This window comes from Excalfactoria chinensis, chromosome 8, assembly GCF_039878825.1.
Source record: "Excalfactoria chinensis isolate bCotChi1 chromosome 8, bCotChi1.hap2, whole genome shotgun sequence".
NCBI classification, from domain to species: Eukaryota; Metazoa; Chordata; class Aves; order Galliformes; family Phasianidae; genus Excalfactoria; species Excalfactoria chinensis.
Genome location: NC_092832.1, coordinates 25191939 through 25218049, shown reverse-complemented (window position 1 = coordinate 25218049; position 26111 = coordinate 25191939).

Here is a 26111-nt window from a genome sequence, read left to right as displayed (position 1 = left end):
TTTGATGAGAACTTCTTTGATACCATTTTACTGATCATCTTTTTTTTTATGATGAGATCATGATTTTACTCAGACTTCATCACATAGATGAAGAGCACCTGGGCTGGAAACTGTCCATGGACTACTTCAGGCCTATCTCAGGTCATGAATAGACACAAAGTTTTTATTGTCCATACAAGTGAATGTAGAATTAATTTTCTATCCCAGTGTCATTTGTTGTTTTGGATACATCTTTGATTTTTGTTAGGAATTTATATAGGTGAATACTCTTTCTAAGACGCAAGGTGAGCAGTATATATTTTACCACTGTTTGCATTTAGCAGAGACCTTCCTGAACACTAGCTGACCCAAATGCTCAAGAGAGGTGTTCAAGGTTACCAAGCTCAGCTGTTCAGCAAGGATGGGCCGGACTATCCAAATACCTAACATTGCATAGAACATTCAGACAAGCCCAACAGCAATGACTTTAATGGCAGTTGCACAGAGATCTAGATGCTCTGTTAGTTCCTTTTCTTTTTTAAAAAATAAAAAAAAAAAATAATTCATTGTCATTTCATCCCCTACAAATGCTGGAAAAGTACCCACAAGGCTAGTGGCCAAGCTGAAAAGAAACTTCACAGGGACCACCCAGAATCTGTCCTTAGTGATCCAGGGCAACAGAGCATTAAAGGAAGATTTTCTTTTTCCTTTGTTTTTGTCTTCAACTTCAAAAGGCAAAAAAGAGTCTTTTAAGCACTTACACAGCTGCTCAGACACTAGCTTGCTCTGTCAGTCAGCTTGGCCCATGCTTCCTGGCTTCTCTTATCTTAATGCTGAGCTCTTCAGTAGTGACATTGAGTTCTCAAACAATGCACCACTTTTTTATTAAAAATTACATCAGATCTGGATGTTTGGATTCTGAGGATGCATGTATCTCATTTCTGCTCATTTACTGATTCTCATTCTTAAAAAATGCACTGGAAGATATCATTAACTGCAGGAACTTCTTTATTTCTTTGACTTCTGATTCTTGCACAGATCAGCCACATTTCTGCTCACTTCACAGAACATTCTGAACATGAAGCAGTAAATGCAGCTTTCCCTGGTAAAAGATGTGTATCTGCCATTTGCCATAACTGCCTTTTAGATGACAACCAATTGGCAGTTATCCTCTTTCTGAATTCAGATGATCCCTGTTTTGCAAGTGGGCTTGGTTACACAAAAAACAACAAAACAAAACAACCAAACCTCAAAAAGGAAATTGAAATAAAGCCATCTTAAAAAAAAAAAAAAAAAAAAAAAAAAAAAGTGGTAGATGATAATATCTCCTTCAGCTCTTTATTTGTACCAAGACTTTAAGACTGAGTGTCTACTCAGATAAATTTTACTATTGTTGCACCTGGTAAGCTAAACAAAGACAGCATGATTGCAGAACTGCAATTGAATGTCACTAGAACAACATGGTACAGGTAGAAAACTTACTTTGCAATTCTTATGTAAAACATATGTGCAGGAGATTGAAAAAAAAACACCAACTTTTAACATTAGCAGAATAGAATATAGTGTCCAAGTGATAAGAAGGCCTCTATCATTTTTCCATTTGAATGGAAATTCCAGATTAGTAGTGTTTGAGATTAAGCAAACTTTCAGGCTCATATCTTACATCAGAACCCAGGAAACTGTGTAGCTTACAAGGAAGCCTTGCAAAAGAGATGATTCATGCAGCAGATCCAAATGTGACATGAGAGCTCAGGTTGACTTCTGAATCTGATGCGCTGATTTTGATTAGGAGATTTATCCAAGGGCTTAAGATAAATAATTTTCCCTGTTCTTTTATTCTATTTTTTTCTCATTATAGTTAATATCATCAGAGCAATAGAAGCTGAAAAGAGCTCATTTGATTTAAATGCCTTAAAAGCACCTCTAAATTGTGCCTGTATCAAATTTGCATGCCAGCCATCTGCACAAAAAACCTTGTCTTTGCTCCAGTGAAGCTGACTTGCTGAACTTACAGTCTCTGGATTTGTACTTCCGTGTGCCACTGCATGGTTATTTGTGCAAGCATGGTCAATAGGAATAGCAGCAGCTGCACATGTCCATCTGAGGGCAGAATGCATCCTTAATCTTTAACAATAATAGTGGCAATACTTAACATTTAAATAAGCCTTTTCATCTTCAAAGCCCTCTGCAGCACACAGATTCCCCCAACACCTCTCGGTTGTGGATATTATTAGCAGCATTTTACAGAAAGAATTATGGGTCAAAGAGAAACAATGCAAGTTGTCCAGGGACAACTGTGAGATCACTGGCAGAGAGACTGTTATCAACTGTCATCACCTGGAAAATCAGTTTAGAGACCATGAGAAAGAATGGCATACAAACCTATTCAAAGAACCACAAAGAGATCTGTGCGACGCTGTTCTTTCCTAAGGCTTTATGGGGGTGTATCCCAATAATCAGCTACTCTAATATGAGAAAAAGAGGGTTTCTTTTCAACTGGTGGAAGCCATCAGGAATTCTCCTGCTGCTAGTTCAGGATGTTGCTCAGTATATTGTGATATAGATTAGATTGATTTGTTGCAGAAAAGTGCAGCATACTGCAGTGAAAATGAAATATCACCTGGGTTTGGCTCGACTGCACATTGATTTAAACCACTCTGAACTCAACTGCAGCTATCTAGAGATTTTGGATCAAGCCATCCTGCTAAAAACCTATGACCAATTCTTTTATTTTTAAAGGATTCTGTTTTCACAGGAGCAAATTCCTGTGCAGAGACCAAAATGCTGTACCAAAATGATATTGCTAGAGTAGCTGAAATACTAATGCCACATCCTGGATTGTATCTCTGTCAGATACATGGCATGTTTTTGACCTAAGCTTTTGGGAATAGCATGACAAAAAGACTTTTCAAAAGCAGCAATAAAAGCAATCTTATTCGAAATTCGTTTGTAATAGTTGAAAAAACCTCAACTTAATCTGTATTAGCCTGCTATTCAGTCCACATGAAGTGAAACCATCACTGCACTGCCATTATCACTCCACTGGACACAGAGTAATAAATGGAAAGAAATACACTATGTGCTCACTGAAGGACCTGATCCTAAAGAGAGCTGCTATTTTCAAGCCAGGAATCCTCTATGTTCCCTTGAATTCAGTGAGAAATCTGGGATCTCTATAGCTAGTGCACTGCACTCTCTACTTAAAAACTCTGTGATAAATGTATTGGGAAAAAAAAAGATTGAAAGGAACACTTGCAAAATATATTTACCCACTTTGATTCTGTCCTTATGTCTCAACTTAACACAGTATATTTGGCAACATAAAGGCATGGCAGCTCAACACTATGTGAAAAACAAAAGTGCTGTTTATTTTGTATAGGATTTGTGAACTGCATAAGGTTAAGGATATTCTGCAACAAAGAAGCACTATATCCATTCAGAAGAGAATTTGCAGTTAGATTCTTCCAAGCTGGTAATCTGATAAATACAGACTAGGAATGTATTACTCCAGTGGTATAATACTGACTGAAAGGATGTTTAATTTCCTAGGGAACTACACCTAATACTAGAAAATTTATCAGCCAAAGTGCTGCTGATTTTTCCCCCGTTCTGTATTTACAAGACACAGTTATAAGCACACCACTTGCTCTCTAATATTCCTACAAAAATGACAACCATCTGGGTGCTGGGGTGGGTGCACTGAGCCCTAGGGTGCCTTTAGCCAGTTCACTTGAAATCTCGAATCTGTCCTATCCTATCACCCAGCAGCAATGGAACATTTGTTCCCCGAAGGGCCGGCACTCTGCCAGCAGCAGGTGTTAGGCTGTCCTCTGGGATGAAGGCAGCAGGCATGAGCACTGATGTGTGCCTATGACAAGATGTTGCAAATCTGCTCTCATAGCGACGGTGACAGCATCTGGGACAGTGTTGTGAGTCACCATTCTGTAACCATTAAAAACCAGTTGCCATTCCTTTCATAATAATAAATTAAAATATCATTCCAAAGTGTGCTGGTTTCAGGAAGAAAATTAAAGAACGTATGGTGGATAAACACATGTGTGTACTGGCACATACATAGCTTTGCAGCATGTATTACCAAACTGTGTCCGGGTGATTTTGTTAGAAATTAATAGATATAATTGATAGGAAAGGTTTGTAGCTACTTTTCAGGAGGCATTTTTAAATGTTCATAGAATAAAGTCAAGTAGAAAATGTTTAAGGGAATTAAAGTTTGCAAACTATTAGGAACATATATTCTTTTGAATTAATGCTTTATAATCTATAGACAATTTTAAGACAGTTATCTCTATTATAAAGTCCAGATGCCCAAACCATTTAAGTTTTAGACAGCATTTACACAGGTTGAAGTTGTTTCTTTTGCTGATATCCAAAGCTAAGCTTTTCATATGTGGCATTTCATAAGAAGAGTATTTTTATCAATATCTGCGTGGAAACAATAATAGATTAGCAGTAGCTGTCTGTTTCCAAAATGCTTGTTTTGAAAATGCTTGCATAGATCTGTAGGCAGGTACACAGATATTGTTTCTGCGACCTCTTCCCACGGAGATCATATTCTTCTACCTCAGTTTATTCTGGATTTGAATTTGGATTAAGCATATTTTAAACAGTCTCAAGCAAATAATACAGCAAATGTCTAAGTGATACTATTCTTTAATTTCTCTGGAGCCTTGCTTCAGCCTGGTATGCTTATCTTCCTAGCAATCTAAATCCGAGACCTTCCATGTTATTGACCTTTGCTGATCATAACACATGGGGTTGATGAACTCAATGACTGGGCCCCCCTTTCACTAGCAGTCTTTTGTCAGCAAGGCCACTGCTTTAATTTGGACTGATCTTGACCCAGTTCAGATCAATGGCAGAACTGTTAATGATGTCAACAGAGCCAGGATTTCACCCTTGCCCTCCACACTTACAATGGTTACCATTATCATGAAGACATTTTATAAGTAGTGTTCACCAACATTAGGAGCTTCAGAAAGAGAGAACTCATTCGAGGGTTGATGCCTCAAGTCACATTATGCACAACATGATTTAGTCCAAGCAGCTTTTATCATCACTAGCTTTTCCCCTCTGTCCATGCTTAGTCTTCAATTCGCTTAACAATCTAATGTTTGCTGCTTTTAGTCTACCAAGTCAGACATTAGCACACCTTTTTCCTTTTTCATGTACCTGTAAGCCCTGTATTTGAAGACCAGCCTTGTAATATCCCATGTACATCTGAAGTGCAGGTAGTTTGGCCCTGCCACATTTCTCTCTAGTGAAAAACAAGTTTCTTTTTAAAGACAGATGTGAAGTTGTTTTGCAATGGCAAACTCTGAGAACATTCATTCTTATTGTCTCTTTTATGCTTTCCTTTTTAAATGAAAATACACTCTAACCCCCCCCCCCCCCCCCCAAACAAATGAAATGTGCAAAATGGAAGCAGGTTTTGGGGTTTGGACCATTTTGAAGAGATTTGTTAGTAGAAGAGTTTCAGTCAACAATGCATTCAAAAATACAGAAAATTACTCTAAATGGCAAAGCTTTTTTTGCTTTTTTGCTTTTTTTTTTTTTTTTTTTTTTTTTCCTGGTCAAGGAAGCTGTAGAATTTTCCCTCAGAAAAAAATTATTTTGCTTTCAAAATTTGACCAAGGCTTATAAGAAGACAAAACCTTTAAAAATTATACCTGATATAGAAAGGAAAAAAGAAATTAATTCTTTCAAGGGCAAATTATAAATTCTGGGTTAACACAGAGAATATTTTTCTTATTTTTATTTTGTAGTGGAATTTAAAAATCCATTGATCAATAACTTTTACTTTGTGGAGCAAGCACAAAAATAAACAGTGAGAGCTAACTGTAGAAGCAGCATCACACAAACACCTAACAGCCAAAGAGATCTTACTTTAAACTACTTCATCTATATTACTACTACTGAGGTTAAATGTACGTAAGACATGGCTGCATTGCTCACTAATTACTAAGTGTCTGAAGCATAAACCTAGCAATACAGACTGAAAACATAGCTTACTTGTGAATACCAGACAAAAAACCCAACAGACAACAATATTAAGAGCAGATATAAGTGCAGCTAATGTTCTTCTCTCTCTTTTTTTTTTTTTTATTAGCTGCTGGCTTTGTGCTTTGCTAAATCACAGCATCAGATCTAAAAGGCACCAATTACCAAATCACCTCCTTGACCCCTGCCAAAGCTCAGCAATAAGCACATCTCAGCTCCCTGTCCTTCAGATTTTTCAGCTGAGGACTGGCGATTTCTTTCTGTCTCGCACATCATTCACTCACCTCCTGTGCGTTTAAGATCAGATTTTCAAGGCCAGGCATGTGTATTTGTGCATGTACATCTACATGCATCAACATCTGAATATCCAGCTCACAGTTCAGAAGAAAAACAATATTGTTCCAATGTGAATAGGATACAAATAACTCCAGAGAAAGCTGAATGATTTATTTAAATGTTTGACAAAGAAACCACATATTGCGCCTTTTTGATGGACTAGCTGTGGGTCTGCTTTAAAAAATAAATAAATAAATAAAGCCTTTGCTGTAAATCAGCAGCATGAAGAATTCTAACATGAAAACAAAAGCAAATTATTTAAAGAACAGCCTGTTCCCTAAACTGTTACTGTACTTTGTGCCAAACCACATTTTGTGATATATCATGTACAACCTCCTCTTGCATGTTTTACTGTTATACTTTATGTGACTTGGAGTGAGAAAACCCTGATAGTTTTGTCTTAGACTCACCACTGCCACCAAAGACAGGTCCGCTCGTAGATCTGGATCGCAATGTGACAACTTCTTCCAAAGATGATGACTCTGAAAGAGGTGGAAAAGTGTTTGTTTACTTGGCAATGTGTACAAAAAGAAATCCGAGTTAAGAAGAAACACGAATTTAGAGTGGATCTGTTTCCCTTCATGAAACACTTGGTGGACACAGAATGTCAATGACCTTACTTGTGAAGTGCAACACATGCAAAGTAAGGCTACTTCATTCTCATACAGGCCTAGAATAAATGACTGTGAACTAAGCTTAGATGTGAATTTAAAGCATATCAATTAAAATTACTTCCTGTACTCAAGCAGATCTGCAGAGGTACATGTAAAATAATTTATTTCATGCAGGGCCACATTATATCACATTTACCTCAAGCATATAGGCAACTACTGCAGAACAACTCACATCCACCAACTTCACATTGAAATATATGCTGGAATATTTTTTTATGTGCCTCTATCTTCTGTCTTTACAAAACTGATCCAGATTTATTTTCTTACATGTAACTAGAAGGTCAAGCCTTTCAGTAATAGGAAGAGATTCATGTGTCAGAAAACAAAACAAAACAACAGGCCTGACAGACAAGTAAGCAATGAAACAATATCAACAATAAAAACAACAGCAAAAAAGAACGAGGATTGGAGTAATTTTTATTAACAGTGATGCAAGCACTCAGAAGAAGGTATTTCCAGGGTAAAACTTCCCACATTTTTTAATTAGAAAAAGAGTAACTAAAAATTAAAGTTAGAAATTTGTTCTTACTGCCCAAATACTTACCGTTTTGAGAAAGGCCTTGTGTCCTACTTGAGCTCAAACTATACTTATACAAATACTTTTAAGTGGAGTAGTTAAACCACTTTGTTATCAAGACAACTCGAATACTTCTGCTTCTGCTTGCCTACAAGCTTGCTGGATTTCAACCCTTTGGGTTGAAATTCTCCATGTTGTGGAAGGCTTTCCTGAACTGACTGGGGCAAGTTAATAGCCTTTTAAAAGAATTGCATCAAGAATGTGTTCTTGGCAGCTGTAACTCCTGTCTGATGCAATCCATTTGGGGTTAGTATTGTATTTGTCTCCTTGTTCCATCAGCAGTTGAAAAGGCACAGTTAACTAATGCTGACGTAGAACCTGTTTCATGTGAAAACAGTAGGACAGACCTGGTGGAGTCAGCCTAGTACTGCAGGCTGGTGGGTCAAAGAATGGAACTGAGATTCAAGGTGTGGAGACATCTAAAGAGACTGAGTGCTGCAGGAGAGAGGAGGCAGGCTGAAGGAATATCTGGGATCAAATACAGGAGGAAATACCAGTGGGTCAAAGGAAAGAAGTAAAAGGCTGGTTTTTGAAAGGATGTGAGTGCAACAAACTGCAATTGGAAGCCTAGGGGGAAAGCATGTGCAAGCTGTCACTGCTGTTAACTGCTCCATTAGCTCAGGTAGAGGTCCATGGTATGGTACAAGAGGTCCCTGATTTGGGAGTGACCCACAAGCATGTCAGCGTGATGCAAGATATGTTTCCCATTTTATTTATGAGCCTCTCGGAAAAATGACAGGCAGAAACTATACTAAAATTAGATATATTCCAATGACAAGGGCTCGTGGGAAAGGAGATTACAGAATGAATTTTGCTCCTTTAGTTATAATATAGTTCTCTCTGTTCATACACATTTTATCTTTAATAAAAAAATCTAATGCAATTTTTTTCTACAAGACATTTGTCTGTATCTGCATAATTCTGATCTACTTTGGGATGAATCAGTGTTGTGTTGCAAAGTAAATTCTTTCAAAACTCTCTTTACTGGGAAATGGGAGATAATAAATGAGGTAGAAATTCCTGGGTGTGATAGCAGAGGCTCATAGTTAAATCCACTGAAGACTGAGATCTTAATTTCCTAACTGCTATTACTAAAGTCATCATGTCGTAAAAAGCAACTCAGACAATCAATGATAAATGGAGATTTATACGTACCTTATTTGCAGGGGTCCTGACTTCATATTCAATGGCTGAAGCATTTAAGGGTCATTCAGCCTGTTGCTTCGTATTTTTGGGGTTTTTTTTTTTTGTTTTGTCTTGTTTTTGTTTTTGTTTTTTAAATAAAAACACTGAAACTATAAAGTTGTTACACTCTAGAATTCGCTTTTGTACACACTACTACTGTGATTTCAGTGGATTCCAAAGGGCAAAGTGACTGACTTCTGTCAGTTTGGTAATCCAGTTGATCCAGATGTTTACTTCGCTGCATTTTAAGAAAATCATGCTCTGAGGAATTCATTTTCTGCAAGGTGCTCCCTAATTACAGTATTAATATCAAGAAATGATGGCAAGTATTCCAAAATAATGATATACTAGGATACATTTCTATTTATTTATATTTTTTTCTATACCTCATTTCCCTTCACCTTCTGGCAGTTTAACAAAAATATATTAAATCATGTTTGTTGTGCATATAAATTTTAGTGTTTAAAGTACTGTAAAAGAGCCAAAGGGGAAATTAATAGCTGTGGTCAGTAAACAAGGCCTTGGACCACACATTGGACTGTAAGGAAAACCAGAAGTATGCCTGTTCCATCCATCCTTTATGTGAGTGAAAAATCATGCAGTCAAGGAAACATAGCATGTACAGAAACTGTGCAATCTTAGTTGCAGCTCTCTCATTTTTTGGTCTTTGAAATCCCTTCTCCCTTTAACATTCCTTGAATTTTATTGCAGCGTGGTTTTTCTGTGATTGGTTCTCCCAAATGGAGTCTTCTGCTGTCAGTCCCGAGCAGCAACAAAGAGGTTCTGGGAAGGAGAGAAACACTGCACAACTGTCACTTACCTGTTGACATCTGCTGGGCCAGAACCAAGCCAGAACACTCTTCTTCCTCCGAAATGCTTGCATCTGAAGACAGAGGTCTTCATCTGGAGTACCTCAGGGAAAAGAGGAGCTGTTATGGGTTATACCAGAGAATGGCATGAGGGGACCCATCCGCCATCATGGGGGGAAGCAGCTGTGCACTGGGACTCGGGGGACCACTGGTGGATGAAGAAAACCTCACGGTTCATGAGCCAACCTTGGGGATTTATGTTTGTGTTAAGGCTGGGTGAGGTACAGGGATCGCGTTCCACACCCCCAAGAAAAGGAAAACCACAGAAAGAAAGGGAGATGAAAGGGAAACAAGTAAACAAATGTGGTTTTACAGAAACTGAGGAACAATTTATCCTCAGCACAGCAAGCAAAAACTTGGAAAACATTTGGAAAAGTCAGAAAACAAGTTAAAGTTGGTTGGCAGACTCTGACAAAACTGACAGCTAAAACTACCCCTGGCACATTGACAACAGCGTGGCATCAATCTGTGTGTAACAACCTATCCTTGAAAAACTCCATCCTTGATTTAAGCTAGCACTTCCTAACCTTTTCCCTACCCAGCCTCCAAACTGCTGTGCAAAAGTTTGCACACGCGACTCAGCTCACTCACCATGGGAGGCAGCCTCTCACCACCAGCCAAGATGGCGGCTGCTCCCTCAGGGCGTGGCCCCTCTTTCCCGCCTCTGCGGTTGGCGGGAATCTCCCCTCACCACCACCCCCCCCCCAGCCGCCATCTTGCCCCTGCCCTGTGCAGGAGGGGCTGATGCTCCTCAGCTGAGCTCTGCTTCAGGACGCCGGCGTAACTCAGGTAAGCAGGGCTGATATTACTGCCACAAACTGATTTCAGTAGTCTTATGTATTCAGTTACTAAGGATATCATGATTACAGCTGACCTGACTTGACATAAAGCAAGAATAGAGTGACATAAATGCTGATTCTCTTGCACCACAACACTGGAGTGTACGCCTGCCCCACCAGTACCTAATTAGCAAAGCTTTATTTCATTCCAGGAGGTTGGGGAAAACTTTTGACTCACTTTCTTGAGGTTAAATATAAACTTACTTATAATGAACCTCCTAACATGCTTTTTTGGTGATTTTTTTCCCCTCCTCTTTCTAGACCCAGATTTAAAAAGCCCCCAGTTTTAGTTCCAAAAGGAATTGCAGTCCTGAAAATCGTTCTTGGTTTTGTTTTGTTTTCCTTCTGGAAGGCCACATATCTAATTCTCAGGTCTGAGGTCCCCTAAAGGTTTCTGTCACCGCAGAGGATCTCAGGTGGGTCTGACATACAAGTGTCATCGCACACACAGCACAGGTTGGACCTAGGACTGCTGGCAGCCCTTTCTGAGCTTCATGTTTGAGCCGAACACCTCCTCTTGTTGCATTGCTGTATGTTCTTTTATGTGGGTAATATAAATGAAGGCCATGACATTTCTTTCTGTGAAATTTTCAGCCACATCGACGGTTCGCTGCTAATGGCCAAGACATCCCTGTGCAACTAACTGTAAGTGCCTGCTCTCTCTCTTCCAGTAGATTGCTGACCATCAGATATCAGTGGGTCAAAATCACCTGAGATGCGATGGTAGCAATAAATACAACAAACCTGTACCATCTGCTGCTTCAGTCCAAGTAATAGGGGTTTAGAAGGCTGTTATCATGCAGCAACCTCACACGCTAACATACAAGGTGCCATGGAAGTTATTTCTTCCACACTGTTACTCCACCTTAAAAATAGTCTTCTGCTTTGAGACCCTTCCATGCTCTCAGATTATCTGTATTTATACAGTTCTTGTGGTCTTAGGGTTTCTGTGCTTAGCTGGATGATACGCAGATAGCCTGAGTTGTCAGTCAGACTCTCCATCTCTCCCATCCATTGCTTGAGAGGCTCACCTCATTTCTACATATTTCCTTATATAAATCCCCAAGAGATTTAGCTCAAACACCTCAAATACATTAAAGACATCCATATGTAAAATGTCACCGTCTACAAGGACTCAGCCAAAACTTGCACTGCGCAGCTCATACACATGCTATAATGACCACATTATTTTGATTACAAAGGAAAGCTGTGCTTTCTCAGTCTTGGCGTGCCTTGCTATCATTTGCTGCCGCATGCCACATTGAGGTTGATACTTAGCAACTGATGGGGGGAAAAATGAATTGCTAACATCTGTTTTATCATTTTTTTGATGAATGAAAAGCAAAATAGAGACCTTCTTTGTGCCTGGATCATTCAAAGCAATAAAATTTACACATACTACTGTCATCATGCATTGTGTTTCTAGCAAATCGAGCTCTCCATGCTTAACAAATGATTTTAGAGTTATTGCTAAGAGAAAGAGAAACCTGATATATACTGCCATACAGACTACTCAGTGATCCAGTATAGAAGATCATGGCATTTGGATCATCTGGCTGCTTGTCACTAGTCATTGTATTACATATCTTGATGCGTTTATCAGAAAAATGAAGACTACTTTTCTTTCTAATTTCTCATGTGGGAAAACCATATGAATAGTGAGTCTGCTTGGTTTACAAATGCAATAACAAATAAAAATTCCATCTTTAACACTTAGGAAACTGTCTATTTTTAGTTTGGTTTCCTATGGAAACAAGGCATCTGTGATCAGGCTGTCTCCATGCATGTGTCTGTCCTTGTGTACCCCCTAATAATTTTTGAATCTAGTGGCCTTTTCCAACCAAGAATGACATAACAAACAGAAGTCCCAAGACAATGGAATTATAGCAAATTTCATGAAAATAAGTAGCCAAAAGCCAATAATTCTATGTTGCCGAGCTGAGAGAAGGTTGCATCATGAACTTAAATTTTATGAGGCTCCTCATAATCCACAACACAACTATAGAGAAAAAAAAAAAAATCAGTCCTAAGTCACGTTTTCATATTTCACTTCAAGTTTATAAGACTCAGAATTCAGATTTAAATCCATTCCACTGCTCATGCACTTACGTGTTTAATATTTGTACAGGACTCCCTTCACTGCTCAAAGAATTAGAGTCAGTTTTCTCCCCCAAACCAGCAGAGAATCCAGTCCCAGATGTTCTTAAATTTGACCTGTCATTTGGGTCAGAGGATCAGGGTCATGTGATACTTGTCTACAAAATTAAATCTTCCCAAATGGTGCAGACTTCTGCGTCAGAAAGCTTCAGGGAATGCCTGGAAGCAAGATGTCTTTAGGAATTAACCAGTGAGCCCAGCAAGGAGAAGAAAATAGCATTGGACTCAGTTCTTCTGGTGATTAGAATATGTCAGCACATTAAGAAGTAAATGTTAAAGATTGATTATTTTTGGTTATTGGAAGAATCAAGAGGAGAGATGGAAGCAGTATCAAGGCGTGATGCTGAATAGACCTTGATATGGAAGACTTGCCAACTTAGATCATCTTGTTTCTGTTTTGCTGAACCCATTTCTTGCTGTAACTTCAGCCTTCTCAGTATTGTTCAGTGCTAGAAAACAAACACAAGAAAGAAATGTCCTTTGAGGTAAAGAACACAGAGTAGTTAGCAGCACATATGTAGTGCTTAACAAAACTGTAAACTAGACTTCCTGTCCATTTTGTACAGGGTAATCACTGTAATCTCTGAGGCAGAAGGTAGCGACACTCTCATGGCTCTCTCTGAGCTGTATCTGAAATTAAAATATACTTCTGCAAAACTGAAAATTAATAAGCCTTATCCTGAGGCAGAGCTGCTTTTTGGATCCATTTTGTGTAGAACCATAGACTTACCAGCCCAACCTGGTGCTTGCCTGGGGCTCTTTGCACTGTGCTCTGTTGTACAACGAAGCACATACAAGATATAAGCAGAAGAGCTGTGACTGTAGATGGTGTGTTATTAGGGGAGCTAGCAAGGCTAGCAAACAGGAGAACTGCAGCTTCCACTTTCTCTTGAGAACAAATGTTTTTCAGACCTGCTAGGGTCTGCAGAGAAGTCTTGGCTGATTTGTAGCTATTTTCCACTTCCTAGGCTATTAAGAACTCAATATCTTGGAGACAAATAAGCCTCTCAGTAAGGAAATGTTCTTACTAACAAGAAAACATCCTGACTGTACAGGTGCCTCCCTACAGTTCTGCCTGCTATCATGCCTCCCTTGTTGTGTCAGTCACAAAACCTCAGCTGGATGGAAGAGATAAGGATATTTATCTTCATCGTAGTGTGTGGAGGAAGAGTTCCCATGAAGTAAAGAGTTTGGATCTTCCTCAGATTAGTATAGTTGCTATACTATATATATATTTCTGTCCTGTAGCAGTCTGCTGTTACATCATCCTATTCTGGCTAATATGCCAGTAAAGTCAATTATACTGCATATTTGTTATGCTATAGATGTTATGTTTAGAGATCTCCTAAATTTTGATCTTTTATATGAGATAATAGTGAAAGTATTCAAAAAATAAGAATAGGCAGATGTCATTTTGAGATCAATTGACTGACACTGAAAGGTAATATATGTTTTTTCTTTTTTTTTTCCTTTTCAATTTCCATGCTTAACTGCATGTAAGCATGTAAGCACCATGCTTACTGTAATTCATTAAAACAAAAAACACACACAAAAAAACACAAAAAACTTTAGAAAGCAATGGATATAATTAATTTATTGATCTAGTTTCACAGGTGAAAAATGTGTTGTTGATGAAATTGTTGATTAAAACTACCTGAAAATCCATTATATCTAGCTTACTTTCCCTTACCTAATGAAGCAGATGGATATAAAATTAAAGAATGCCATATTGACCTTTAGTTGAAACATATATAGCATATAAGTTGAGACCTATAAAATAATTAATATTAATCCACCATTTTTCATTTCTGAGCTAGAGCTCTGTTACTAATAGCAGCTACATAATGTGTTGGGTGCTTTAACTGGGTGGGTGTTACACTGGAAAAGAGAAGGAAAATGCAGATTAGCTGAGGCTGTTCTCAGTGCCTTTTTTAGATTTAGAACAGAGAAAAGGAACGTGTCCACCTTCCTTCCCAGCTGCTCATACAGTTTGGTAGGTCAGGAACAGTGCATCTTTGTGGCAATATGTATAAAGGAGGAACATCAGCATGGGCAACTGCAGAAAAGGTTAAAACAGGACATGTGATAACTTCAGCAAGATGATACTCTCAGTCTTATGCTATTCTGAGTAGGGACCATTAGTACACTTGGTCTGCCCAGCATCTAACATGATAATATAGCAAAGTTATTTTACATGCTAAAGTAGCAAGGGCTATGTAAGCACATGATTGCTTGCCTAGCATGGAATTTCTCAAAATCATCCTTTGCTTTTGAAATTCACATCAACACCACTTCAAATTGACTATACCTACAATTGAGTCCAAAGACATGCAGAAAACTCTGCAACAGGATTTTAAGAAATATTCTGATCATAAACATTTTTTTCTTAACTCTTCAAAGACAGTGATAGGCCTCTTCTAAAGCTTCAGAAAGTCCTGGATATTTCTTGCATTATTTAACAGCAGCTGTCCTTCATTTTCATATTACAGTACAACTTGAGCCTCATCTTTTTCTTGGCCACTTCTTTAATGTTAGCACTTGGCTTTCAACCAGAATTTGTTTCTTTGTTTGTTTGTTCATATGTAAATACAAGAATCTAAAGCAAAATTCCATTCTTCCATTCCCTTTTGTTTGGGTCAAATGTGGATCTTTGCATTAGAGATAACCACACTCCCTTTCAGATGCAGCCCATTTCTTTAAGTATCTCGAAACTGCTCTGAAAGGGAAATTTCAGTGTGGCACCACAGAAAGATGGCACCTTTAGTGCATGCCAGAGGTCAGACTGCCAAGAGCCAGACTTTTAGTGCTCACACTAAAATCCTAATAAAGCACCAGAATCCACACAATTTTTACGTGACTCAGGGCAGCAGAGGGTGCTCCTTACACTCTTAAACATTTCAGACAACTGAAAGAACAAATTTTATTAGGCCTTGAATGAAGAGGATCCATTCAAGAGTTACTATGCCCTTCTGTATGCAGAGGATTTGTTTTCATCATGGTACAGAATGAGAGAAGTTCTAAATTATAGGGAAATTACACATAATTTCCTGTGCTTACTTTCCACGCCCAAGGAGCTGTTCCCTGTCTGCCAGTTGTTATGAAACAGAAAGCAATATCATTTTTTAATTCCATGGCTTCCTCTTCAATCCTGCTCTTGCTCACTCTTCTCAGAATGCTTTTTTTTTTTTTTTCTCTCTCTTTTTTAAAGCAAAAGTCTTTCTCATGTTTCTGCAGTTTGCACTGCTGCTTGCATCTTGCTTATAAAGCAGCTGCAAACAAGTTTGTCTTCGATCCAGTTGGACTTCCACAGACATATTGCGTGCTCTGTGCCATGAGGCCTCCCTCTTTCTTTTTTTGGGGCCTCACATTTTCTTCATTCACGATTTCATAGGTTATTAGCAAATAGGTCTTGGAAAAATACACAAAGTTTGGTCATAGTAACAGCTGAATAAGGGTATTTTTAAGGAATCTATCTTTTTTGCATAGCTGAATTATTGACTTTCTGGATGCAGCCTGTGAAACAGGCATACTCAATGCTGTCTCTGTGTTCACACCTCTTAAATCTCATGAACAGCTCAGAGGGCACTTGTATTGCTCACCTTCAATCAAAGGTGCCCTATGAGAGCGAGCTCACAAGGATGTGTGGAAAAACGTTTCCTAAGTGTTGGACATTTCTAACTATTTCCTGAAGCAGTTCATTTACTACATATCTCTGCAGCAAACACTCCCCAGATGTCAAAGTAAAGGGGTGAAGAAGTAGACAAAAATTTACCTTTGCTTGTTCAAAGCACATCCATCTTTCTAGGTGAATCCAGCACTGCCTACTTAATCCATTTCTCCTGTGCTGCTTTGTTTTCCTGTGGCATCTCTCCTCTCTGTGCTGTGAGTACCACTGGGCTGACCCTGACATGTGTGTGCATACAGTATGCTGCATAATAACACAAGAAGGCTCCACATCTCTGAAATGTAACGTATTCTTTATTAGCACTGGTTAGCACTAAGCTGCGACTGCAGCCCGTGCTCCAGCCATTCTCATTCAGGCTGAATCCTTGGGTGCCTTTGCTCCTCCTCTGCTCCTCCTTTCAAATTCTAGACAGGCTGTTATCAGCAGTTGCCTACCTGCTACATAAACCAAATGGAAAGGCTCTCCTTTCTCAGGATCACCAACTATAACAAATTTCTCAGCTTCAGATTTCTTTCTTTGACTGTACTTCAGTGAATTACCCTGAGTTCCTTCCCAAGGTCTATGACTTCTCCCTTAACATTCACTTTGCTCTCCCTTTTTCCTCCCTCTCCCTTCACACTTGCATCATACATTCTCCCCCAGTCTCAACCTCTTGCTTGTTATCACCTGTTTGTTGAACACTTTGCCTGGCTTTCATCCTACAGCAGTCTGGTCCCCTCAGGATCACATTGCATTTCTTTATATTTCTCCAGGCCTATTCCTGTATCCATCCATCCATCCATATAGATTCCCAAATTAGATCATTATGCAAACTGTTCATGTTCAATTCATAAATAAAATACTTGGAGAATACTATTATATTCTATCTCTTTATAGTCAGCAGCTTAGCCATCTCTTCTTTTAAAGATGCTTGCAATTCTTTTTCTGGCTGATATAAATAATGTAAATAATTCATGTATTTAGTAACAATAAATATTCATATTTCATTGGAACCAGACAGTGGTTGTCTAGATTAAATTGAACTGCTTTGGATTCAACAGCTGGCAATCTCCTCATGCCAAATAAGGGATTTTAGTCATAGTTTATTCAGAGTGCATAGCTACCAGAAATGGGAGGTGAGGAGGAAAGGAAATGGACTCTTACCCAAAGATGTAACACATCTGCCTATTGACTGCGCTTTCTTCAGACTTCGCTACAAGCAACTAAACTTATTTCTGGAACAGACCAAAAGGGTACTGAAAGGAAGAATAGTTTGCATGCTTTATGAGCATGGATAGCTATGTCAGGGTCTCTTACTGCTTTTGGAGTTCAGTTCCTGGTGAGTTGCATTCCTCTACCCTGAGGAAGCTTGGTGATTTCAGGGGCCATTTGACTAAAAAAGTACCAATCAAAACATCTAGTTACAAAAAAACAAAAAAACAAAAAAAACAAAAACAAAAAACAAACAAACAAACAAAAAAAACAAACAAAAAAAAAAACAAGAGAGAGAGAGAGAGAATAATGATATAGAAGACTCCTTCCCAAATTAAAGATATTTTCTCTTAAATAATTAAACTCCATGCCGCATTTTGATTCGTCAAAAATCTTCACCATTTTATATGATATTTTTTAGAGATGGGGTACTGGTTAGGCTGCGGTTGGACTTGATGATCTTCAAGGTCTTTTCCAACCTGGGTAATTCTATGATTCTATGATTCTACCATTAATGTGGAACAGAACTTTTAAATGTGAAGCAAAAGAGAGTTCAGACTGGGAGACATTCAGGGATTCTGTGATGAACATGTGGAAGAACAGTGGTTTCCTTCCTACCTGTTCCAATAAGTTGTGCAATAAGGGGCCAGGGTGGGAAGAAAAGTGCTCAGGTTTCCTTTCTGTTCTCCCTTGGTGTTTGTTTACCTTCCTTAGTCCATAACATTGAGCTACTGGTCAGGAGGACTGGGAGCTGATGAATATTTTCTTGCTTGGGAAATTGGAGTGATTATGGCTGTGCATTCCATATAGACCAGAAAAAATATCAGATGAAATAATAGAATCATCAGCTTTTAACAAATCTCATGCCATATTTTTTTTCCACAGAAGAGAGCAGAGGCACTTATTGTAGCAGTCATTCAAGCACTGCAGATATCTTCACAGAATAAAGAGGCATTTTTTAGCCAGTCTGAGTTAAACTGAATTAAAACATTGCTGAAAAAAATCAGTTGTATTTTAACGTGCATCATCTAGTTGAACTTAATAATGGATTTATTCCAAGCAGTCCTTTATCTATATGTCTATATAGATGGCATCACGGTACTGGTTCTCTTGTGCAGTATACACTATGTGTCTTTATGATCACATCAAGCTATTTTAGTCTGGCCCTGCAAAGTATGATTATAATTTCAAAGGCAGATACTTTGGGAAGTCAAACTATTTTTTTTGTAATCAATTTTTTCCCCCAATTTCTGAAAGAGCTGGAGACAAAGATAATGGGATGCTGAGGGTCAGGGTATATAGCGAAAGTTTCAGGTCAGCATTTTCCATGAGAGACTTACCCAGTTTGCTGGTAGCAGCCTCAAGTTACAGAATCATTAATAAATCCTTTGTGTCATTATTTCAGCTTGCTTCTGGTGGTTTTTGTTTGTTTGTTTGTTGTTGTTTTGTTTTCTTCCTCAGTGTTCAGCAGCACTTAGGGCAACTAGGATGTGTCAGTATTGGGAGGCAAGGACCATGATGGCCAATGGAAACATTCTTCCTCTTATGCATGCTCACCGTGCAGCATTTGCAGGTGGGCTGTCTGGAATCACAGCCATGACTCTGCCTGGTGTTATTTCCTCATTTGTTGTTTTCTCCATCTGCTCGTTTATTTTCCTGGTTATGGTCTTCTTCTCTCTGTCTCCATCTCCCCCTGCTCATTTGTGTAAGTAGAAATATCCTTCCCTCTGGCAACTGTGTAATATGCTTTCCCTTTTATGTATATATTTGGCTTGCAAATAGGTAGCTTAAAAAGCAGAGACAAGACAGAGAAACTATCATCAAATTCCAGCAGATTTTTCACGTATTAAACTATCTTCCTGCAGATTTTGCTTGTATTTTCCAGAGAAATGTTTTGGCCATGGCATATCACAATCTAAACAAACAGTAATGGAGCTTTATGCAGGACAGGTTACGTGAGAGATGAGACTGAAGCACAGAACACGACGCTTTTCAAAACATATGGCTGCTGCCTCGTTGCTGAAAAAGTGTGGTTGCATTAATTTGTGCTCAATGCCAGCTGTGGGGTGCTTCTCCTCTATGCTTTGCCAAGGAGAATTGCAAAGAAACTGAAATCTAGCCTACCGTTCTTTCCTGGATTGTGAATATACTGGATCTGACCTCTTCAGTGGTGTAAATCAGGAGTAAATCTGTGGATTAGAAAGGAGCATGGGGAAGCGAGCAGCCTGTTCTCTGTCAGATGGTGGTGAGGGCTGTTGTACTTTCAGTTCATTGCTAAATCTGCCCTTTCATGAGAGTATTTGAATGCAATATTATAATCTGTTATTGTTATTTTCAGCTCCCTGTTTTGCCAGGAAGTGAATTTTGATAGGCAGTGCTGGAGGCCTGCTGGAGTCTGGTGGAGAAGGTGCAAGCCTGGTTTGTTATGCTGTGGTCTGAACTGCTTTTTTCCCCTATAATGTAGAGGTATTAATAATGATTTCAGGATTTTGCCCCAGAAAAGGATTCTCAGAATTCCCCGGATACACCGTCTGACCTCTGGCCAACTTAGTCACCTTTCTGTGCCTCTCTCATCCATCCCATCTGTTTGGATTTTAAGCTCTTCAGAGCAGCCATTGTATCTTTAAGTGTATTTATTTTATACAGTACCTAGCACCATGGGGCTCCTGCCTCAGTTGGAACCACTGGGTGTGACTGTAATGTAAATACTGAGTAATAATAATAGCATATGTGGGGGTGTAGTAACAGGGAGAGAGAGAAAAATATTTTCCCCATTCTTGTCTGCTTTTTGTTGTTGTTCTATTTCCTATTCACAGAAAGCATACAATACTGATTAATGAAAAATTTCTGGCTCCAGTTCAGTATCTGGCTTCAGTACATTTGCTATTTGATATCTGAGATATGTACAACATGTTCACAGTGAATTCTCCAACTGAAAACAGTAGAGTTCAAACCAAGTCAATTAATTCACAGAGTGAATGGATTCAAGCCCAGATTCTCGTGCCTTGTGGAGGCCTCTTTGAGTCTCCTGCCAAAAGATATCTGTTTATAAATGCAGTAAACGTAACTATTTGATACTTATAGCTCTTACAGCCTTATGTGATTTTTTCCTTGTTATGGCTGATCTCTGATAATTGAGTTACATTTTGCAGACATTTCAGGCATTCTCTGTCTCTCTGCACTTTCTTCCCCCCCTGGCGCTCCAGCTCAGCCAGTGCTTTGGATGGTTTCACATTTCCTTTCTCTTTGTTGCCTTGGATATTCTGCTGAAGTAAGGCATAACAAAGCTGCATCCAAAATCCACACATTCCTCTAGCCAGGCTCCCTTTTGAACCTGCTTTGTGGCTCTGGCCTGTGAGAAACCGTATCGTATCTACAGAAGGAGAGGAGTGATAAAGCCTTACAATGAAAATGACTGTTGTGTTCTGCAGTGATGATCCAAGAACATTAATAATTAATCTTTGTTGAGTAGTATCTCTCATCCCTACCAATCATGCATTTAATAAACTGATGTATGTAGTACAGTACAGTAGGCAGTTTTGATAAGCAGTCCTCATTTCTGTGGAGAATAGCAGGTAATGTTATAAAACAAACAAAAAAAAGCAGTATGCAGAGAATATCTCTATTCATGTGAAAAATTAAGTTAGGATAACATGGGGTGGAAATTTGTGCAGGATGTTTCTTTTTTAAATCTTTATAGCTTGCTTCTTCTTGTGCCCTCTCCTGTCTTTATCCTTCCAAGTGAGAGTACCCCAGGGCACTTTTCACTGTACACTGCTCTCATCCTTTCATACTTTTTGCCTGTTTTTATTCCAGTCACTCAGCATATTTAGCTGTTGTCTTTACACCCACTGACCCATCATCTGAAGTGTTTCCACCCATCCATCCACCCATCCATCCATCCATCCATCCATCCATCCATCCATCCATCCATCCCAGGGCATAGACATGTCTTCCCAGCTATTTTGCTACAGATGAAATACTTTCTAGTCAGCTGTTAACTTCTGACATATCCTTAATATTTCTGTCATCCCCTTTGTACTTTAGAATCCCTGTCTGCACCACTCAGGTCTGCAGCCTGGGACAATCAGGTTGGATTCATTCCAGTATCTGGCCCAGAAAATGATGGAATCATAGAATGGCTTGGGTCAGAGATCATCTAGTTCCAAGCCCTCTGGCTTGAGCAGGGTTGCCAGCCTCTAGCTCTGTCCAGGAACCCATCAAGCCTGCACTTCATTCTTTTCCATCTCATGGACTTCCCATCTGGCTGGTCCAAAGGAGTAACGTAAATAGAAGTTATTTTCTTTGCCCATTCATTGGACAAATTCATTCTATTTTACATCACTATGTTCAACATTTTCTATAATCATTTTGATCCTTCCTTACCTTGCCCCATACTATATTCTTACGTCTTCTGATGCAATACCCATCCACCTCTGCTCTACCATGCCAACTGGGCAAGTTGCTCACAGAACAGTATAGTGTACCAACTGCTCTCTTCTCAAGGTCTTTCTTTTTCCTCATGCATAGTGCAGTGAGTACTACCATTTCATTTTAGTTCTTTCAAGTTTCATCTCTATGATAACTAAGTCAGTGAAACAGGAGAGGCAGGAAGGACTAATAATATTTACAGTTTAAAAGTACCTTAAAAATAAATATTCCATTATATTACCCTCTCCTCAAGTTCTGTGTACTATTTCTGTTCTGGCTGGAAACTGCAAGGCAGGAGTTCTTTCTTTCTATATATTTCTGCAGCACCAAGCATGATGGAGTCTCATTCTACTATGTTATGGTAAATACTGCTGAGGAGTAGCTGTAAAAGGTGAGAGAGTTTTCCTTAATACAGTGCTGAAGCATTAGAATATTTTACTAGGCTCCATAAAGAGTTGCACCATGTATGGGAACATGAAGCCAGTACAATATCAAACGAATATACATTGTCCTCAGTATTTTTAGCTTGTAAGTTAGGAGAAATTTTGTGGCTGCCAGAGGTTGTAAAATGGCCTCACCAAAAGGATAGTATTTCAGGAACAACTTAATGAATTAATGGAAGAGATTGTAAAGCAGGATAGTGGTAATCTCGAAACCACAGTTTCTGATTGTGAAGCTTTGGATATTTGATTTATTGATTCGTTATCTGCAAAAAGGGTGGTGAAAGAAGATTTGATAGGTGAACATGAGTTGTGTTGTATTAGAGTGGCATTTAAATAATTCCATGCTTTAAGGCCTCTACTTTCTTTAAAACAAGAAAAGCAGGCTAACTACTACATTTGGTACCCAGTAGCCTAGATGTAGTATTTAGTAGTGTAGTATCAAAAGATATCATGGAACCACAGAAATCATAGAATACCCAAATTGGAAGAAACCTTTAAGAGTCATCGAGTCCAACTCTTGGCTCCATGCTGGACCACCCAAAAATGAGACCCTATGTGTGAGAGCAGTGTCCAACGCTTCTTGAACTCTGTCAGGCTCAGTGTCAGGACCACTTACCTGGGGTTCCTGTTGAAGTGCCCTATTACCCATATTTTTCTGACTGCAGTGGTACTTCCTAATTGCTGAAGGTGAGAAGCAGGTTTAGCTGCATGTGCTTAGCACACAGGATCTGGAGTAAGTCCTGCTCCCTCCTGCTCCCATTTGACAGTGGATAGTTTTCCATTCTTTTGCAGCAGTGACCCAAAGGTTTGTTCACAGCTTTGTGAGGCATTTTTGGCCCGTGGAAGGGACCTACTCTGACTTCAGTGTCCATGCTCCAGTTCTGTGCAGCTGGAGGTGTGCAGCAGCAGCCCTGTTCCCAGCAGCTCCTGTCGCTGCTTCCCAACCACCTTCTGCCCACGCACGAAGGCAGCTGGGCTGCGCTTGGCAGATGCTGCTCATTTAATGGGATCCCTGCAAGGAGTGCTATAATCTTCGGCAGGCAGTAGCACTACTGTCAGCGCTAGCACGCTGAGCTGTTATTTGTGGTATATTTCGATAAGGAGAGATAGCTGAGGAAATAAGTGTCAGAACTTAAATCATTTCACATTGTAAACTGTTGAACTGCTGTAATCCTACAATAGTTCTGCTGCTTTCAGTTTATTTAAGTTCAGTCACAGCTAGAAAATCAGCTCCTTGGTATTTTTGCAACTGCAAGTAAACCCTGCCAGCAGTAAGAAAGAGGGGAAAAGGTGAAGGGTTGAAATAGTAAAGCCTAGAGAATAATGAATTGTCAGCAACTCTGTACTAGTAGCAGAACTCCAGCAATCCCACAAAGAACTGATCACGTTAAAATGCCAGGAATAGCAGATCAAAGAAAGCTGGACCTGGGAGAGTACTCTGTCTCAAGCAGTCATGTGTAGGAGGGCTTTTCTTAGAGGTCTGGAGAAGCTGAAAGCAAGTTTTACTTCCATTTCTCTCCATAGAGCATTTAGTAAGGGTATCATTCTAAAGCTGCCTCTTGCTGTTTTGAGGAATTCTCCTGGAACAGATAAAACCTTATGTGTACTAATTCAAAAAAGACATCCAACAGATTCTTTGCTGCACTTACCTTGTGTGTATACAGGTAGAATTTCATGCCAGCACTGTTCATGTGTAGTAGAAAGTGCTTAAATGGCAAACTGTGATTTCCCTCCTGTTTGGAAAGCATGAGTTTCACATGATCAGAGCATCCCATCACATGCCACAAACACTACTTCAAAACAGGTGAAACCAAATATCTGGTCACCAGCCCTTAACTGAAATGGATCTTCAGAAAACATTTCAACAATTTCAAATAAACTAAGTGTGTTGATAGACAAATACTGAGCAGGAGGGAAAAAGTCTAAATTCATCTATTTTAAGCTGTGAATTAATCATAGCTTCAGAAACAGCTTCTGTCGTGACACAGCTTTGATGTGTCCCTCCCCAGTTTTACTCATACCCTCCCTTCCTTGCATCCTGATGATGAGAGCTTTCTTTGGGATGGTGCTCCAAACACACGCATACCCAAACAACCACATTTCTCACAGCTCCTCTCTCTCCCCTTTAGCTCCAGAGTACTGTTTATTTAAACACCTCTATAAAATGTTTTTGTCCAACCATTTCTTGCTCATCTCACTCTCTTCCACACCTCGCTTATCTCTTCCCATCCTTTTATTCAATATTTATTTCCTTTGTCCATATTGTTATTTAAAAACTCCCACTTCTCCTAGCTTCATGCTACTGGCTTCTGTCATTTTCATAACAAGATCATTTAAGTTTTGCTCATCTTTACTCTGCTCTCTTCAGTGTTTTTAGGTAGATGGCTCGTAAAAGTATGCGGTAAGATAAAAAAGAAAAAGTGAAATGGAACCTTCAAATAAACTTAAGAGTGAGGCTGAGACCTATTTGCAGATGTTCAATAAAGTCAAAGAGAAGTTGATTTGAGGGGATAAATTATTCATAGTTAATTATTTGCTCTTTTTTAATGATAAATATCCTCCATTTCAGCCTCCTGCAGGCAACTCGAGCAGTGCTTTTTGAGTTTTTTAACAGCAACAGCAAACAGTTGCTAAAGTGTTTTTGGTCCCTCCGGGTTGACAGGTGCTACATAAAAAGAAGCCTATATTATTATTAAGACTTGTGAGAGTTTGAAGCATAAACTCCTGTAGAGTGAGCTGAGATTGTATCTTCAAAAACACACATATTACAAATCTAATACACTCAAAGGCTACAGGCTGTTCTTCAGCACAGGCTTGAGCAAAGAACTGGGTGTCGGTTGCTCTGCCCCAGGGAATTCATGACTTCAGCTTGGGGCTGAATCATCTGCATCTGTGGTGCTGGGGTGCTGTGAGGAGAGAAGATGGGAACGCATCATTTGCCTGCACTGTACCATGAGTTTCCAGTTCTCCTATGCATGTACCAACTTTGTGTTTGTCCAGATAGCTTTTACTGGACTCGAGGTTCTGGTCTTTCTCTGTGCTTTCTGTCTTCTCCAGAGTAGCGAGCAATTGTGTATAAAGCTCCGTTTCCTCATATAAAACAAGATAAGCTTGCTCAGTTCGAACAGCAAGATTTTACTTCTTCTATATATCTCAGGTCTCACATTGACCATTCATAGTCCTTTTGGCTTTGAATACTCTGTACTCTGCTTATTTTATTCAAGGAAATTGCTACTTCCTTATTAACCTTGTTAACCTCCTTGCTCAGTTTATTCCAAGTCTGGAATATAGTTATCCATCACTGAGCTAACATGTATACACGTGTAATGTGCATTATTGATCCATTATAGCTGCAAATCCAATGTAAAGATACAGTGAAAAAAGATTTGATTCTTTTTCCATTTCCCTTTTGTCTTTTCTCTTTTTCCTTTTCTCTCTTCCCTTTTCCCCAAGCGGAGAAGCCTGTGTTATTCAAATGAACTCAGACAGCCCCAGTCAGCCCTTTGACACCCAAAGCACTTTGGTAGTCAGTTCAGACTGGCACACAGCCGCTCACTTCTGCACTTGCCTATAACGAAATCCATTCAAACATACAGCTCCCTGAGAATGCTGTACCTCAGTCTAAGATCATCATGGAGGAATCCACAAAACAGGCAGCAATAATGCAAGGGCCATTTATATGCATCATTTTATTTGCATTGTAAAAGGCTTTTCCAACACACAGTGA